This window comes from Myotis yumanensis, unplaced genomic scaffold (assembly GCF_028538775.1).
Source record: "Myotis yumanensis isolate MYYU_CA2020_CCGP unplaced genomic scaffold, mMyoYum1.0.hap1 SCAF_10, whole genome shotgun sequence".
Classification (NCBI taxonomy): domain Eukaryota; kingdom Metazoa; phylum Chordata; class Mammalia; order Chiroptera; family Vespertilionidae; genus Myotis; species Myotis yumanensis.
The window spans coordinates 45,233,655-45,250,527 of NW_027223761.1; the positions used below are offsets into that span (position 1 = coordinate 45,233,655).

The 16,873-nt window shown below is 48.0% G+C and overlaps 1 non-coding gene across 1 annotated transcript; it reads left to right on the top strand.

The window, feature by feature from the left end:
* The first annotated feature begins 11,446 nt into the window (after positions 1 to 11,446).
* On the top strand, positions 11,447 to 11,609 carry LOC139019206 (U1 spliceosomal RNA). Its single transcript, XR_011473084.1, has one exon. It is a non-coding gene; the product is annotated as a U1 spliceosomal RNA (small nuclear RNA).
* The last annotated feature ends 5,264 nt before the right edge of the window (positions 11,610 to 16,873 follow it).

Consider the following 16,873-nt stretch of genomic DNA (forward strand, 5'->3'; position numbering starts at 1 on the left):
GGCTCAGGAGAGGGGCCAAGGCTTGAGGCCACAGCCAGGGACAGCTTTTGGGATGAGACGAGAGTAGCCCCAGGGAGGGGGTGGGCTTGCAAGGAGGAAGCAGAAAATCCACAGGGAGCGGGGTGGACGGGATGGAGCCCAGGAAAGAGCCAGAGGAGGACTGGTCACAAAAGCGGAGGAGAGGGGGTTGTACGGAGAGGATAGCGAGGGCCAAGAGCTCCAGCACTGAGGTGTCCGGGGTCCACAGCTGGGACTGAGTGAGGGTGGCCGGGAGAGGTGGAGGCAGGGGGAGGGGTGCACTTGGAGCCAGTCAGGGCTGCCTTTCCCAGGGTAGCTGCCAAAGGGTGCGTGCTTGGGCGGCAGCTGGAGGAGGAGGCAGAGTGGAGGCTTGTAGAGGAGTTAAGGCCACGTGAAAGAGAGGAGGTCACCGTAGGGTAATGGAGAGGCTGGGCACAGACCTGAGGCTGAGAGGCAGCACTTCCACTTCGGGGGTGGGGATGGGGCCGCTGAAGACCCAGCCGGGAGGAGAGGGGCCATGAGGAGAGGCATGAAGCTGCAGCCATGGCTGTGGGAAGTGGACAGGGAGGAACAAGGCCATCTGAGGTAGGAGCCACACTCTGTGGTGGCCCCTTTTCCATGGTGGAGGGGTTGGGGGTGGCTTCGAGAAATGCCCGTGTCAACTTCATAAAAAAGGATACCTGGCCTTGAAAGGGTGGGAGCTTCAGAGTGGGAATAAGAGCCATCGCGGTAACTTCAAGCTTTCCGTTTATCAGCACCTCCCCACGCTAACAAGAGGGAATGTCTAGTGTAGCCCCACCACTGCCAATTGCCAGGGTCTGTTACCTGCGGGATTGAACTTCACGAATTTACTTCTGTGTCTCTAGCACAGACAGGGTGAGGGTCACACCCAATAGTCAGGTGCTGAGTACCTTCAGCTAAAGAAATGTGGAGGGGACATGTTCATTTGGCCGCCTCTGCTGCCCCCTGCGGGGTAATACTGGTTAGTGCAGAATAATAACAGGAGCGCTGGTTCTCAAACTTCTTGTTCTCAGAACCATTTTCATACCCCAAAATGATTGAAATGAATAATTTTAATTATTATATATAGTATAGAGAAATTATTTTACATAGTTTGTGTTGTATTTAAAGTATTATAAATTAAAATTTAAGTAATTAATTTAACAATAGCAATCTTATTAAATGTTAACATATATTTTTACGAGACACATATTTTCCAAAAACAAAAAATTATTGAGAAGAGTGGCGTTGTTTTATATGTTTACAAATTTCTTTAAACAAATTGATGTTTTTATCTCTCTCCCTCCCTCCCTCTCTCTAAAATCAATCAATCAATAATTTAAAAAAAAAAAAAAGATGTGGTGAAGGAACCAAGATGGCAGCGTAAGGTACAGACCTGTGCGTGCTGCCTCCCACAACAACATTGAAAATACCAACTATAAGACAAAACAGCTATCATTCAGAACCGTGGGAAAGCTGGCCCAGTGGAAGCTCTACAACTGGAAGGAAAGAAAGAAGAGCATTGAGACTGAGTAGGATATGCAGAGGCGCCAAGAACAGAGGTACGGAGTCGCGCGCCAGGCGGGCTGCAACTGGATGTGCGGTTTTTTTCAATCGAAAGGGGTTACAAACTCTCTAATCCACTGAGCTTGTTTGGGGCGGGATTCTGAGGTCCCAGACCCTTTCGGGGAGAGGCAGGACAGCCTTGCAGTGGGTCGGAAAGCGAGAGTGGCTTTCTTGCAGAGCTGCTTGCTGGCCCGGCACTCGGGGACTCGGAGTCGTGGAGAGGCGAGGAGTTGCAGAGACACCATTGCTGTTTGCTCCGCCCTGGTGATTCCCTGAAACCCCGCCCTACTCAATTTACGTCCCTGCCCAAGCTGTGCCAGTGGCACAAAAGGAACCACCAACAAACTGCAGATTTCAACTCCTCGCACCCATAAGGGACACCCTCAAGAAGCAGAATCAGGTTCGGAGGAAGCCGGAACTGGACCCAGCTGGGCTGGCAACATGGAACCACTGTACCAGCAAACGCACAAACAGGTCCACCAGATCCAGTCTCACATGGGACGCGGGGAGATGGCAGACAAGCAGTCTGTGCACTTAGTAGAAAACGAAATCCAAGCAAGCATACCAGATATTCAGCCAGCAAGAACGCCTGGAGATTTTGTCCAGCAAGGAGCTGCCCAACAAAAGACAGAATGCCAAACTTTGTGTTGACCAGTTAAAGTATGATGTCCAGCACCTGCAGATTGCTCTCAGAAACTTCCAGCATCGGTGATACGCAAGGGAGCAGCAGGAGAGACAGTGTGAGGATCTTCTGTCTCGCACCTTCACCCCCAATGTGGGATGTGGCGCCCCCTGTGAGGCTGCAATGGCCCCTGCGAGGCTGCGACGACCCTTGTGAGGCTGCACCAGCCTCTGTGAGGCTGCGCCGGCCCCTGTGAGGCTGAGACGGCCGCTGTGAGGCTGAGATGGTCCCTGTGAGGCTGAGACGGTCCCTGTGAGGCCAAACACAGGGACACATCGCGGATGGAAATAGCTACATTTTCCAAGTGTATGACCCGGCAACAAAAAGCATACACCTATGGATGAGGACAGTGGGGGAGGGGGGGTAAGGGCAGAGCGGGGGGGACTGGGTGGAGGGGAGCTATGGGGGGAAAGGGGAACAACTGTAATAATCTGAACAATAAAGATTTATTTTAAAAAAAAGATGTGGTACATATATGCAATAAAATATTACTCAGCAATAAAAAAGAATGAAATCTTGCCCTAGCCAGTTTGGCTCAGTCAACAAAGCATGGTCTCCGGATTGAAGGCTCCTTGGTTCAATTCCGTCAAGGGCACGAACCTCAGCTGCAGGCTCAATCCCAGGCCCTGGTCTGGAGGCAACAATTCCAGGTGTCTCTCTCACATCGATGTTTCTCTCTCTGTCTCTCCCCTCCCTTCCACTCTCTCTAAAAATCAATGGAAAAATATCCTTGGGTGAGGATTAACCAAAAAAAAAAAAAAAGAATGAAATCTTGCCATTGGCAACAACATGGATGGACCTAGAGCAGCGGTTCTCAACCTGCGGGTCACGACCCCTGTGGGGGTCGAACGACCCTTTCACAGGGGTTGCCTAAGACCATCAGAAAACACATATATAATTACATATTGTTTTTGTGATTAATCACTATGCTTTAATTATGTTCAATTTGTAACAATGAAAATACATCCTGCATATCAGATATTTACATTACAATTCATAACAGTAGCAAAATTACAGTTATGAAGTAGCAACGAAAATAATTTTATGGTTGGAGTCACCACAACATGAGGAACTGTATTGAAGGGTCCCGACATTAGGAAGGTTGAGAACCACTGACCTAGAGGTTATTATACTAAGTGAAATAAGTCAGACAGAGAAAGACTAATACTGTATAATTTCACTTATATGTGAAATCTTAAAAAAACAACACACAAATAAATGAATGAACAAAAACCAAAAGTATACTTCTGGAGGAAAAGCTGATGGCTGCCAAAGGTGGGGGGTGGGAATAAAGTAAAAGAAAAAGTGTTGGGTAGTTAAAGAAAAGATTATTATACGTAGAGGATACAATGGGATAATGAAAGATATCAAAGTGGTTACAAAGTTACTGACCAGTTCACATTCAAGCATAAAAATAATAATTAAACTGGAAAAATGTTAAGTATTTACTAAAAATTACCTACAAAACACACACACAAATAAAATATAAAACTCTAGCCTTGGCCGGTTAGCTCAGTCGGTTAGAGCATCATCCCAATATGCCAATGTTGCAGGTTTGATCCACCAATGAATTCATAAATAAGTGGAACAGCAAACTGACGTTTCTCTCTCTCTCTCTAAAATCCATAAGTAAATTAAAAAACACACATTTTAAAAAATAAAACTCTAAGACAATATTGTAGTAAAAAGCAAAACATAACATAAACTTCACGTTTTCACCATTTTTAAGTGTACTGTTCAGTGGTATTACGTATACACATACTGTTGTGCCACCATCACCACCATCCATCTCCAGAACTTTTTCATTTTGTGACACTGAAACTCGGTGCCCATTAAGCAATAACTCCCTATTTCATACCCGACGCTGCAGGTAGGTCCTGCCCACGGCACCCCCTCACCCAGGCATCAGCCCGAGTGGATTACGTGGCAGAACACGGGAGGTGATGAAGGGAAGTGCCTAGCCCTGAGCTCTGTAACGGCAGATGGCTCTGATAATAAAAGCAGCGGAAGGAGACACCCAGAGAAAATTTTGAGCATGGGGGACACGTGGGCAGACATTTTAGGGACCTCACTGTGTGCAAGGTGGAATAGAAGGGATGAGAACAGAGGCAGCAAGAAAGTGAGGTGATAGTTACCAAAATCCGGGAAGGGATGAAGGAGGGGATGTGGAAGACGGGGCTGGGAAACTTAGTGGCACCACTCAGCTGCTGGAGGTCTGACCCCGCCTGCCTCTGAGCTCAGGGTCCTGAATGTTCAGGGTGGGGCTTTGTAAGGGCCCTTTCTGGGACTGACGACCCATGCCAAATGGCAATGCAGGGCTTCATGTCCAAAAATTATCAGGAATTTCAAAATGGTGACACCAGAGCATTAAATCAAGAGCAGAGCCCTAGCTGGTTTGGCTCAGTGGATAGAGTGTCAGCCTGCGACTGAAGGGGCTCAGGTTCGAGTCCAATCAAGGGCACATACCCTAGTTGCAGGCTCGATCCCCAGTAGGGGGTGTGCAGGAGGCAGGCGATCAATGATTCTCTCTCATCATTGATGGTTCGCTCTCTCTCCCTTCCTCTCTGAAATCAATACAAATATATTTTAAAAAATAAAATTAGGCCTTAACTGGTTTGGCTCAGTGGATAGAGCGTCGGCCTGCAGACTGAAAGGTCCCAGGTTCGATGCCGGTCAAGGGCATGTACCTTGGTTGCGGGCACATCCCCAGTAGGAAGTGTGCAGGAGGCAGCTGATAGATGTTTCTCTCTCATCTATGTTTCTAACTCTCTATCCTTCTCCCTTTCTCTCTGTAAAAAATCAATAAAATATATTTAAAAATAAAATAAAATAAAATAAAATAAAATAAAATAAAATTAGGCCTAGCCAGTTTGGCTCAGTGGATAGAGGGTCGGCCTGTGGACCAAAGGGTCCCGGGTTTGATTCCAGTCAAGGGCATGTACCTCGGTTGCAGGCTCCTCCTAGCCCAGGCCCTAGTCAGGGCATGTGTGGGAGGCAACCAATTGATGTGTTTCTCTCACATCGATATTTCTCTCTGTCTTTCCCTCTCTCTTCTGGGCTCTCTGAATACCAATGAAAAAATATCCTTGGGTGAGGATTAAAAAAAATAATAAATAAATAAATATTAAAATTAAATAAAGAGCAGAGCCCTGGTCAGGGTGGCTCAGTTGGTTGAGCGTTGTCTCATGCACTAAGAGGTCACTGGTTCGATTCCTGGTAAAGGCACAGGCCTGAATTGCAGGCTCAATCCCCAGAAGGAGGTGTGTAGGGGGCAGCCGATCACTGTTTCTCCTTTCCTTTCTAAAAATCAATTTTAATTTTTTTTTTAAAAAAACCCAGTTATTTATAAAATATTTTTAAAAATCAAGAGCAGAGTCCTCAGCTTAGAGCCAAGCTGATAGTAATGGGCAATTATTTTCTGATTTAGAAGGGGGAAAAGAGGACTCCCAGTAAAAGTTGGATTTCAGATAATGCTTTATAATAAATGTATTTGGTGCAGTATTTGCAATAAAAAATCTTTTGTTGTGTGGACTACAAAGGGGCCACATACTAAACCTGACACACTCAGGGGAGGCCTGTGTGGTGGCCTTACAAACTCAGATGGAAAGTAACCACATAGGATGGTCTGAAATTAAAATCACTTACCTATAAGCGAGTCACGGCAGGTAGTCACGTCCTAGGCCGATATCTTTCTTGACAAAGGTCAATTTTTACCTTAACGAGCCTGTCTATTGTCTCTTTGGATCTACAATGACTTACCTTTGGAAGGTCAGAGTAATTCCCTTTGTATTCCAGATCCCTCAGGGGACAATCACCCACCAGAATAAGAGCCCACAGAACCCCTCATTGTTATCTTGCCCCCCATCTCTACGTGCTGTAAATGTTAATTGTTAGCTGTCCTATACCCACCAATGTAAAAGAAGCAAGTGTCTCTTCATTTGTTGTGTGGACTAAAAAGGGACCACATACTAAACCTGACACGCTCAGGGGAGGCCTGTGTGGTGGCCTTACAAACTCAGATGGAAAGTAACCACATAGGATGGTCTGAACTGTTTATCCAATCCCAGAGGGTTCCCCACTTTGCTTTTTCCCCAACTCCCTAATCTATCACCAGTGGATTTCATGTAACCCCCCTGCCTTCTCCTTTGATTATGATATGTAAAGTAAGTGGTTAAACTCCCATTTTATTGAGATTTTGCTTCCCAGTAATTATTGTCAGTTTGGCTCAAACTCATAAAAATTCTTTACAGGTTTGGATATTTCTTACGTCAACAGTTGTTTGTCTGAAATTCCACTTTAACTGGGAGTCCTGGATTTTAGCTGGCGGGCGATGCTACCCAGTGGGCCCTGCTGTCTCCTCCATTACCTGGGGCTCCTGGAAGAAAGGTTCCCAAACTTGAGCCTGCATCAGAATCACCTGGAGGGTTTATCAAAACAGATTGCTGGGCCCTGGCTGGTTTGGTTCAATGGATAGAGTGTCGGCCTGGGGACTGAGGGGTCCTGGGTTCGATCCCAGTCAAGGGCACATGCCTGGGTTTCGGGCTCGATCCCCAGTGGGGGTTGTGCAGGAGGCAGCCGATCGGTGATTCTCTCTCACCATTGATGTTTCTAGTTCTCTCTCCCTCTCCCTTCCTCTCTGAAATCAATAAAACATATATTTTTAAAAAAACACAGATTGCTGGGCCCAACCTCTTGAGTTTCTGATTCGCAGATCTTGGGTGGAGCTCAAGAATTTTCATTTCTAACAAGTTACAAGGTGATGCTGTCACTGGGGACCCATTCTGAGAACCACTGTTGTAGGATTCTATCACCCTAGTGAAGCCCATACCAGAAAATAGGACACAGAAAAGTGCAGTGACCCAATGTTACCACTAGAGGGTAGAAGTGCCCACTAGTCAGGCCTCAGGTGGCACCCACAACCTTGAGGTTAAGATGACACCTTTGCTGAGCGTGTGTTCTGTGCCTGACCATGTCCAGGGCCCTGGCTATAACAAAACATGGGTCAGAGCCCAGCCAACATGGGTCAGAGCCCAGCTGGCATGGCTCAGTGACTGAGCAGCGACCTATGAACCAGGAGGTTATGGTTCGATTCTGGTCAGGGAACATGCCCGGGTGGCAGGCTCAGTCCCCAGTGTGGGGCGTGCAGGAGGCAGCCAATCACTGATTCTCTCTAATCACTGATGTCCCTATCTCTCTCTCATTCTCCCTTCCTCTCTGAAATCGATAAAAATATATTAAAAACACACAAACAAAAAACAACAACATGGTCAGACTTAGTGCCTGCCCTTGAGGAGCTCAGGGTCTGCAGAGAGAGACGAAGGTGTTAACTGGCGATTACAATTAGTGCTGAGGTGGTGGGAAGCACGGAGTGGGGTGGCGTGGGGAGGCTGTGGGAGCCCAGGGGAGGCTGGGGGTGGTAATCAGGAGCCTGTCACCTGAACCATGAGTAGGAGTCACAGAAGAGGAAGGGCACCCACAAGTTCCAGGGCACACAGGCTGAGAAGTGTCAGGTGTGCTCAAGGAGCAGTGTAGGGGCAGGGATGAGACTTGGTGGGTGAACACCTGGCAAGGCTGGCAGGGGCTTGGCTGGATCCTGAGGGTCTCAGGGAACACCCAGGGGGTTTTAACTAGAAGGTGTGTTAGAATGATCCCCTGGCAACTGTGAGGAGGAGGAGAGACCAGAGGCAGGAAAGCTAGTGAGGAGGCTGGTGCAATGGTCCAGGAAGAGGAAGCAAGAACGGCAACAGTGTCTCATTCATTCATTCGTCCATCCATCCATGCACTGTACACGTTATGGAACACATTCTCTGAGCTAAGCCCTGGGCTGGGTGCTAGAACTTGGTGTGATCAAGGCAGACCGTTCCTGCCTTCTCAAAGAGCTTACATTCTAACAACAAAGATTACCATCCAGAAGCCAGTGGCACAGTGAGCCACACAGTACAAGGGATGCTCAGGAAGATGAATGGCAGGGTCTGGACAGTGGTCGAGGGTGGGAGGCATCTCTCAGGAGAGCCCCTGACCTGGGAACCCTGACCTAGTGAGCACAGAAGCCTCATTCAACCAGACTGGCGCCCTCCCCATCACAGCCCAGAGCTAACAATACGGCTATTGATGGCTGCTGCCACTGATGAAGGTCCAACCTTTCCTGCCCCCGTCTTCCCCCAGCCACACAATCCTGGCCTTCAGTGGGAGAAAGAGCAGGATTATAGGCAGGTACCAGGAGCTGGGCCCACTCTTCCATCAGAGTCAGTCTGCCCCCAGCTCCAAGTGAAGGCCCAGGCGGGAACCCTCTTCAAACATCCAGGGATCTCGTTCCAAGCATATGGAGGGTTGGCCAGCCAGAAGCGGAGGGATGGAGCAGACAACCTTAAGTGCCAAGGGGTGCTCTACAAGGGTTGTCCTGGATGCTCGGGGTCCATGGAGTACCCCACACTTACCTTCAGAGGTGGGATTGACCCCCTGGAGGAAGTTGATTAGGATGAAGCTAGCTGTATTATCACTTTCTAGAAGAGTGGCCTTGCTGTTCCAAGAACATGCCCAGTCCATTCTAGCCTTGAGGCCTTTACACACGCAGTTCCCTCTGCTTGGGGTGCTTGCCTCCACGCCAAGGCCTTCACAGGGTTGGCTTCTGTGGTGGGAAGAAGAATGGCCCCCAAAGATGTCCATGTCCCAACCACTGGATATGTTAACTTACATGGTAAAGGGAAATTTGCAGATGTGATTAAAATATGGGTCTTGAGCCCCAGCTGGTTAGAGTGTCTCCTGATATGCCAAGGTTGAGGGTTTGATCTCCGGTCAGGGCACATACAAGAATCAACCAATGGCCCTAGCTGGTTTGGCTTTGTGGATAGAGCATCGGCCTGCAGACTAAAGGATCTTGGGTCAAGGGCATGTACTTCCAGGATCGATCTGGGTCCTGGTTGGGGAGCATGCAAGAGGTAACCAATTGATGTGTCTCTCTCACATCAATGTTTCTCTCTCTCTCTCTCCCCTCCTCCCTTCCACTCTCTCTAAAAATCAATGAAAAAATATTCTTGGGTGAGGATTAACAACAACAACAACAAAAAACACAACAAATTGATGTTTCTCTCTCTCCCCCTTCCAATAAATAAATGAATGAATGAATGAATGAATACTAGTTCCCATTCTCCTATGCCTGGTTTGGGCGCCTAGATTGTCAGCTGTGCCCCTGGTGACCTCTTTCCTGCTCCAGCCCCCAACTTCTGAGTTCTTTTTCGAAACTCTCTAGAGAGATGGGGAAACTGAGGCTCAGAGGAATCAGAGACTTGCTGGAAGTCGCATACAGAGTCTGAGCACAGACTGGAACCCAGGACCTGACTCTCAGCCTGTGCTCTGCAGATGCCCGGCTCCTCCTTTCCCATTTGTTTCCCATCTTGCCTAGAAAATGCTAAGCCTGAGAGGGAAAACTGTGCGTGCAGCATCAGCTGGGGGCCCTCCCCCACCACACACACACACACACACACACACACACACACACAGCCACAAAGCTGAGGGCTCAGGGACTTCCATGAAAGGCGCGTTTCCCTCCTGAGCCAGAGCCAACCCAGAGCAGAGGGCTTTGGGGCCCGACTGGGCTGCAGTCCCGGAGCTCCAGCCTTCCCTGAGAGCGGTTCACCCCTCCCTGCTGGAACCTCTGGGCAGCAGCCAGCACAGCTGCATCCCCTCCGCAGGGCTGCAACGATAGGCCCACGTTGCATCAGCTCGGCCTGTCTCTGCGCCCGCTCCTGCCCACCAGCCAATGGGGCCTGGCCGAGTGTACAGATCCCGGCTCTGAGGCTCTGACCCACCCCACAGGCCACGGAATCACCACGCAGGCAGCCTGGTCCTCCCTCAGCATTCTCAGCCAGGGAGGTGGGGTCAGAGGAGGCCAGCGCTCCATTGCATCCCACATGGCCTTCCTCCCTCCTGCCCTGCCCCATCCGTGGCCCTGCCAGTTTCACCTTGATTCTCCTTCCTGGATGTGGCAAAGGTGCCCTTCTGCCTGGCGTGGGCCTGTTTTCCCCCAGCCTCTGCTCTTCTCACCCTCTGCGCCTGCTTTTACTCACACCCACCATCCATGGCATCCATTACTTTCCTGTGCATGACTCCCAGATTGTCCTCTCTACTGCGGCCTTCTCTCCTTAGTGCCAGACTCGTGGGTGCTACAGCCTCCTGGATGTCTCCAATCTATGGACAACGGAGCTCACATCTTCCCTCAGAACCTCCATCTCAGGAAGGGGGTTATCTGCCACCCCTTCACCCAGGCTGGGCACACAAGAGTCCTCCTCCTCCTGGGTCCTCTCTAGCCCCATGGCCCCTGCCCAGGTCTAAGCACTAGCATCTCTGGGTTATTGTGACATTCTCCTCTCTGACCTCCCTCTGTCATTCTCCATTCAACAGGCATAGAACTCCTTTTAAAACATCAATGTGGCCCGGCTCAGTGGTTGAGTGTTGACCTATGAACCAGGAGGTCACAGTTCAATTCCTGGTCAGGGCACCTGTCGGGATTGCAGAGCTTAATCCCTAGTGGGGGACATGGAGGAGGCCCATCAGTGATTCTCTCTCATCATCGATGTTTCTTTCTCTCTTTCCCTTCCTCTTTGAAATCAATAAAATATATTTGAAAACAACAACACATAAACATCAATGTGACCTCGTCACTTCCCTACTAAATTGTCTTCAGGAGGAAGCTCTGAGCTTCTGGCTCTCAAGCTCCTACTAGCAGGCTGACCATCTTCTTTTCTGTATCTTTACCCACACGTACTCCTGCCCCCTTGCGTGGCAGCACTGTAGGGATTCTTGCCTGCCTGCCTGCCTGCCTTGGCTGCTTCCCAGGAAACCCTATAAGGGTCTCGCTCATTTTAGCCTGAGGCCTAAAGCCAGCAGGCCTGTGGTGGAGAATGCCAGGCCTGGCCAGAGGGGCTCCTGCCCCAGGCTCCCATCTCTCCCAGAGCTGCAGGAAGGGTCCCATCCCCAGGTCCCCAGACCCCACTCAGATCTTCACTGCCCACTGGATGTTTCTTTTCTATTAAGTTTATTGGTTAAAAAAACAAAACCAGATTATAAAAGTAAATATGCTATTGAAAAAATTCAGAGAGGCAGAGAGGAGAACATATAAATAACACGTATCTTCATCTCCAAAGATGCACAATATTGAACCATTTAAGAATATTTCCTTCTTTACTTACCTGGCAGGGGAGATGCCATGATGACGAAGGTGGTTTTCCCAGGGTGAGGCTCATCCATCGCACCCCGATGTGCTGACCCCTGCGATTTCTCCAAATGTGGGAAACTTGACTGCATGATTTGTGGTAGTGGGGGACTGCGTTCACACTCTCCCCTAAACAATAAATAAAAGAAAGATAAAGAATATTTACTTCTGGCCTTTTTCTCTGAGTATTATATCTACTTTTCTATCCATTATTATCACACATTTTTTGGGGTGGGGGGTGGGGGGCGGGGAAGAACACCTCCAGCCCAGCTGGTGTGACTTAGTGGTTGAGCTTAAACTTATGAGCCAGGAGGTCATGGTTCAATTCCCAGTCAAGGCACATGCCGGGCTGCAGGCTTGATCCTCAGTAGGGCGCATGTAGGAGGTAGCTGATCAATGATTCTCTCTCATCATTGATGTTTCTATCTCACTCCCTCTCCCTTCCTCTCTGAAATTAATAAAAAATATATTTTTTAAAAAGAAAAGAAATACACCTCCAAATAGCAGAAATGTTTTTTGTTGCTGTTGTTAATCCTCACCCGAGGATATTTTTCCATTAATTTTTAGAGTGGAAGGGAGGGGGAGAGACAGGGAGAGAAAGAAACATTGATGTGAGAGAGACACATCAATTGGTTGCCTCTCGAATGTGCCCAACCAGGGCAGGAGATCTAGCCTGCAACCCAGCTAATTGCCCTTGACCAGAATTGAACCCAGGATTCTTCAGTCTGAGGGCCAATGCTCTATCCACTGAGCCAAACTGACTAGGGCTCAGCTGACAGTCTTATGGGAGCTCCCTTATAGCTAAGTAACTGCTTTTCTCTTGAAAGGGGGAGAGAGAATCATTGATTGGCTGCCTCCTGCAAGCCCCACAACCTGGGCATGTGGCCTTGACCAGAACTGAACCTGGGACCCTTCAGTCTATAGGCCGGCACTCTATCCACTGAGCCAAATCAGTTAGGGCTCTCTTGCTGCTTTTAAGATTCGTTGTCTTTAACCTTTTGCATATTAATTATGATGTATCTTGGTGTGGGCCTCTTTGGGTTCATCTTGTTTAGAACTCTCTGTGCTTCCTGGACTTGTATATCTGTTTCCTTTACCAATTTAGGGAAGTTTTCCGTCATTACTTTTTCAAATAGATTTTCAGTTTCTTGCTCTCTCTCTCTTCTCCTTCTGCTACTCCCATCATGCAAATGTTGGTATGCTTTAAGTTGTCCCAAAGGCTCCTTACTCTACCCTCATTTTTTTGGATTCTTTTTTCTTTTTGCTGTTCAGATTGAGTGCTTTTTGCTTCTTTATCTTCCAAATTGCTGATCTGATCCTCTTATTCACCTAATCTGCTGTTGATTCCTTCTTCATTTCAGTTATTGTAGTCTTCATTTCTGTGTGTGTTTATGGTTCCTATGTTCTTTTTAATGCTTACTATCTCTTTGTTAACGTTCTTACTGAGTTTATCCATTCTTCCATTAAGTTCCTTAAGCATCCTTATAACCAGTGTTTTGAACTGTGTATCTAGTAGATTGCTTGCCTCCATCTCATTTACTTTTCTTTGTGTGTGGGGATTTCTCCTGTTCTTTCATTTGGGACTTATTTATTTATTTTTTGTCTCTCCATTTTGGCTGTCTCTGTGTTGGTTTCTATGTATTAGACAAATCTGCTATGTCTCCCAGTCTTGGCAGAGTGGCCTTATATAGTGAGTGGGTGTCTTGGGAGGTCCAGTGCTACAGTCTCTCTGGTCACCTGAGATGAGTGTCCTTCTGTTGTAGTTGATCCTTGAGTGCTGTGTATTGATCCTCAGGCTGGCTAGCTGTGAAGATTGGCCATGACCACAGTGTCTGAGCTGCTGTGCTGGGGCTGACCTCACAGAGTGGGATTCTCCCCAGCAGGGTCAGGTGCCTGCTGAGACCTGAGTATGCCACTTGTGGAGCTAATCTGGTGATGCTCTGTTGGGGTCTGAAGCCAGCCACTGGAGTTTATGGTTCTGGGGTCTTTCAGGAAGGAGTCTGGTGTAGGTTAATGTCAGACACTGTCTGTGACTGGCCTAGGGCTACTTGTTAGGAGCTACAGAGTGCTCTGTGGTTGTAGCTGCCTGTGCTGGGTCTAGATGCATGTGGGTGAGTCCATGATACAAACCAAGACTGGCTGCCACCAGTACCAGGCCGGGGGCAAGTCAACAAAAGACCCACGGCACCCCACAAACTACTACCACCTGCCAGCTTGCCATTAGGCTCAGCCCCTGAAAGACTCGGGCAGAACACCTGTTGTGTGAGGCAGGGTCTCAGGAGTCACCAGGATGGGGCGAGTGGTAGTGTTCACCAGGTTATTACAGATTCAGATTTGGCTCCAGTGCTGGACCTGAGGCCACTCAGCAAAAGTCCTAGGGTACATCTAGGCCAGCCACCCACCACCTGGGGCCTGTGGACCTCTGCGGTGGGGTGCTGTCTAGGAGTCAACGGAGTAGAGCTAGTGGAGTTCACGAGGCTAATGCAGATTCAGATTTGGTCATGTTGGGGGAGGGTTCAACACAGAGACAATGGCAGCCATTCCTCCAGCCCTCACCCTGAAGACACACAACTCAGTTTCTCCCTATATGTCTCTGGAACCCACCCCCCACCCCCACCCCCACCCCCCACCGCCAAGCTTGACAGAATTCTTCAAGTTTTTAAAGAAAGACTACTGCACAAGCCTAGGCTGGTTGGTGCTGAGAGAGCCTGGGGCTGTGTGTGAGTTGTCTTAGGAAGACATCAGGGTGGAGCTACTGGTGCTGACTAGGCTAATGTAGAATCAGATTCCTCCATGTGGACGGAAGACTCAACACAAGAAAGATGCCACCCATCAGCCATGTGGGATGGCTCAATGCAGGGATAATGGCCCCCTTCCCTCCTGCCTTCACCCCCAAACCACACAACTCCATTTCTCTCTGTCCCTGGCACCCCCGAGCTGCTGCTGTCCCTCCACTGGATCCCAAGGTGAGTATGTGCCAGTGAGAGTATGTGCTGTAAGAGGATACCTGAGTTTCCAGCAAACTTCCGTGTCACCCAGGCAGATAGAACCCCTGCTGATTTTCACAGCCAGATGTTATGTGGGCTCCTCTTCCTGGCTCTATGTTCTGGGCTAGAGGGAGGGCCTCTGCAACTGAGCTATCCCTCTGGGTTCTCAAATGCCACACGATGGTGAGGGGCCAGCCTGTTTTGCATCTCTGCCTTCCTACTGGTTTCGATGTGGCTTCTTCTTTATATCCTTAGTTATAGGACTTATAATCTGGAGATGGTTATCCAGGTTGATTGTTTTATAATTTAGTTGTTATTATTATTTTTTTTAATCCTTACCTGGGGACATACTTGGAGAGAGGAAGGGAGACGAGAGAGAGAGAGAGAGAGAGAGAGAGAGAGAGAGAGAGAGAGGTGAGAGACAAACATCAATCAGTTGCCTTCTGCCCTAGCCGGTTTGGCTCAGTGGATAGAGCGTCAGCCTTCGGACTAAAAGGTCCCAGGTTCGATTCTGGTCAAGGGCATGTACCTTGGTTGCGGGCACATCCCCAGTAGGGGGTGTGCAAGAGGCAGCTGATCAAAGCTTCTCTCTCATGGATGTTTCTAACTCTCTATCCCTCTCCCTTCCTCTCTGTAAAAAAGCAATAAAATATATTTTTTTTAAAAAAGAAAATAATTCTCTAAAAAAAAAAATCGGTTGCCTTCTGTATATGCCCCAACCAGGTTCAAACCCACAACCCATGAATGTGTCCTGACCAGGAATTGAGCCAGCAATCCTTTGGTGCATAGGACAATGCTCCAATCAGCTAAGCCATTCCAGCTGGACTGGTTGTAATTTTCATGTCATCATGGGAGGAGGTGAGTGCAGCATCTACCTACTCTGACATCTTGACCAGAACCCATTTTATATCTTTTCGTTGGAGAATTTTTTTTAAAAAAATTTCTTTATTGATTAAGGTATTACATATGTGTCCTTATCCCCCCATTACCGCCCCCCCCACTCATGCCCTCACCCCCTGTTGTCCATGTACATTGGTTTGGCTTATATGCATGCATACAAGTCCTTTGGTTGATCTCTCCTCCTTACCCCCACCCTCCCCTACCTTCCCTCTGAGGTTTGACGTTCTGGTCGATGATTCTCTGTCTCTGGATCTGTTTTTGTTCATCAGTTTATGTTGTTCATTATTTTCCATAAATGAGTGAGATCATGTGATATTTATCTTTCTCTGACTGGCTTATTTCACTTAGCATAATGCTCTCCAGCTCCATCCATGCTGTTCCAAATGGTAGGAAGTCCTCCTTTTTTACCGCAGTGTAGTATTCCATTGTGTAGATGTACCACAGTTTTTTAATCCACTCATCTGCTGATGGGAACTTAGGCTGTTTCCAAATCTTAGCTATGGTGAATTGTGCTGCTATGAACATAGTTCATTGGAGAATTTAATGCACCTGCATTTAAAGTAATTATTGATACTAGTAGATATATAGTTATTGCTATTTTATTATTCATATATTTCTTCTTCTTCTTCTTCTTCTTCTTCTTCTTCTTCTTCTTCTTCTTCTTCTTCTTCTTCTTCTTCTTCTCCTTCTTCTTCTTCATGAAGTCCCTTTAACATTTCTTGTAATTTGGTAGTGATAAGCTCCTTGAGCTTTTTCTTATCTGCAAAGCTCTTTTATCTGGCCTTTGATTCTAAATGATAACTTTGCTGGGTGGAGTAATCTTGGTTGCAGGTTCTTGCTTTTCATCACTTTGAAAATTTTCTGCCAATCTCTGCTGGGCTGCTCAGTCACATATTTTTAAAGCTCCCGGTGCAAACTGCCTTCTGAAAAGGATGTCCCAATTCTTCCTCCTGCCAATAGTGTGGATGAACACTTCTTCCAGTTTAAAACGAGATCCCTCAGATCCTTCCAGACCTTGCTCAGATCTCCATGTTACAGATGAAGAGACGGAGGCACAGAGTAGTGCAGTGACTTTCCACGGTCCCTCAATGATGGTGGCACCCAAACTTCCTAACTCCCAGGCGGGGTTCTTTTCCCTTTGCCTGCCAGGCTGTCATCTTCAGGGTTGTCCTCACACTAGTCATAGTCCTCTGCTGTCCTAATGTGTATGTACAAGGCCAGGCGTGAGTGGAACTGACAGGAGATTGCTCAGAGGACAGAGCAGGAGTGGTCCAAGGGGGCTTCTTATGGTTAGGTAGGATTTGATGAGGAGAGGAAGAGATGAGCAGTGTGTAGAGTGAAGATGCTAACATTATTGAGAGTTCTCCAAGTGCTTTCCAAATTGTTTCAACTGTGCTTCTCATCATCCTCAAGATTATCATTCCTGTTTTATAGATGTACTAGGTTCTGGGCACACAGCTAAAACACAGCCGAGCTAGGACAGATCCCATGGCTCCTGACCCCCAAACT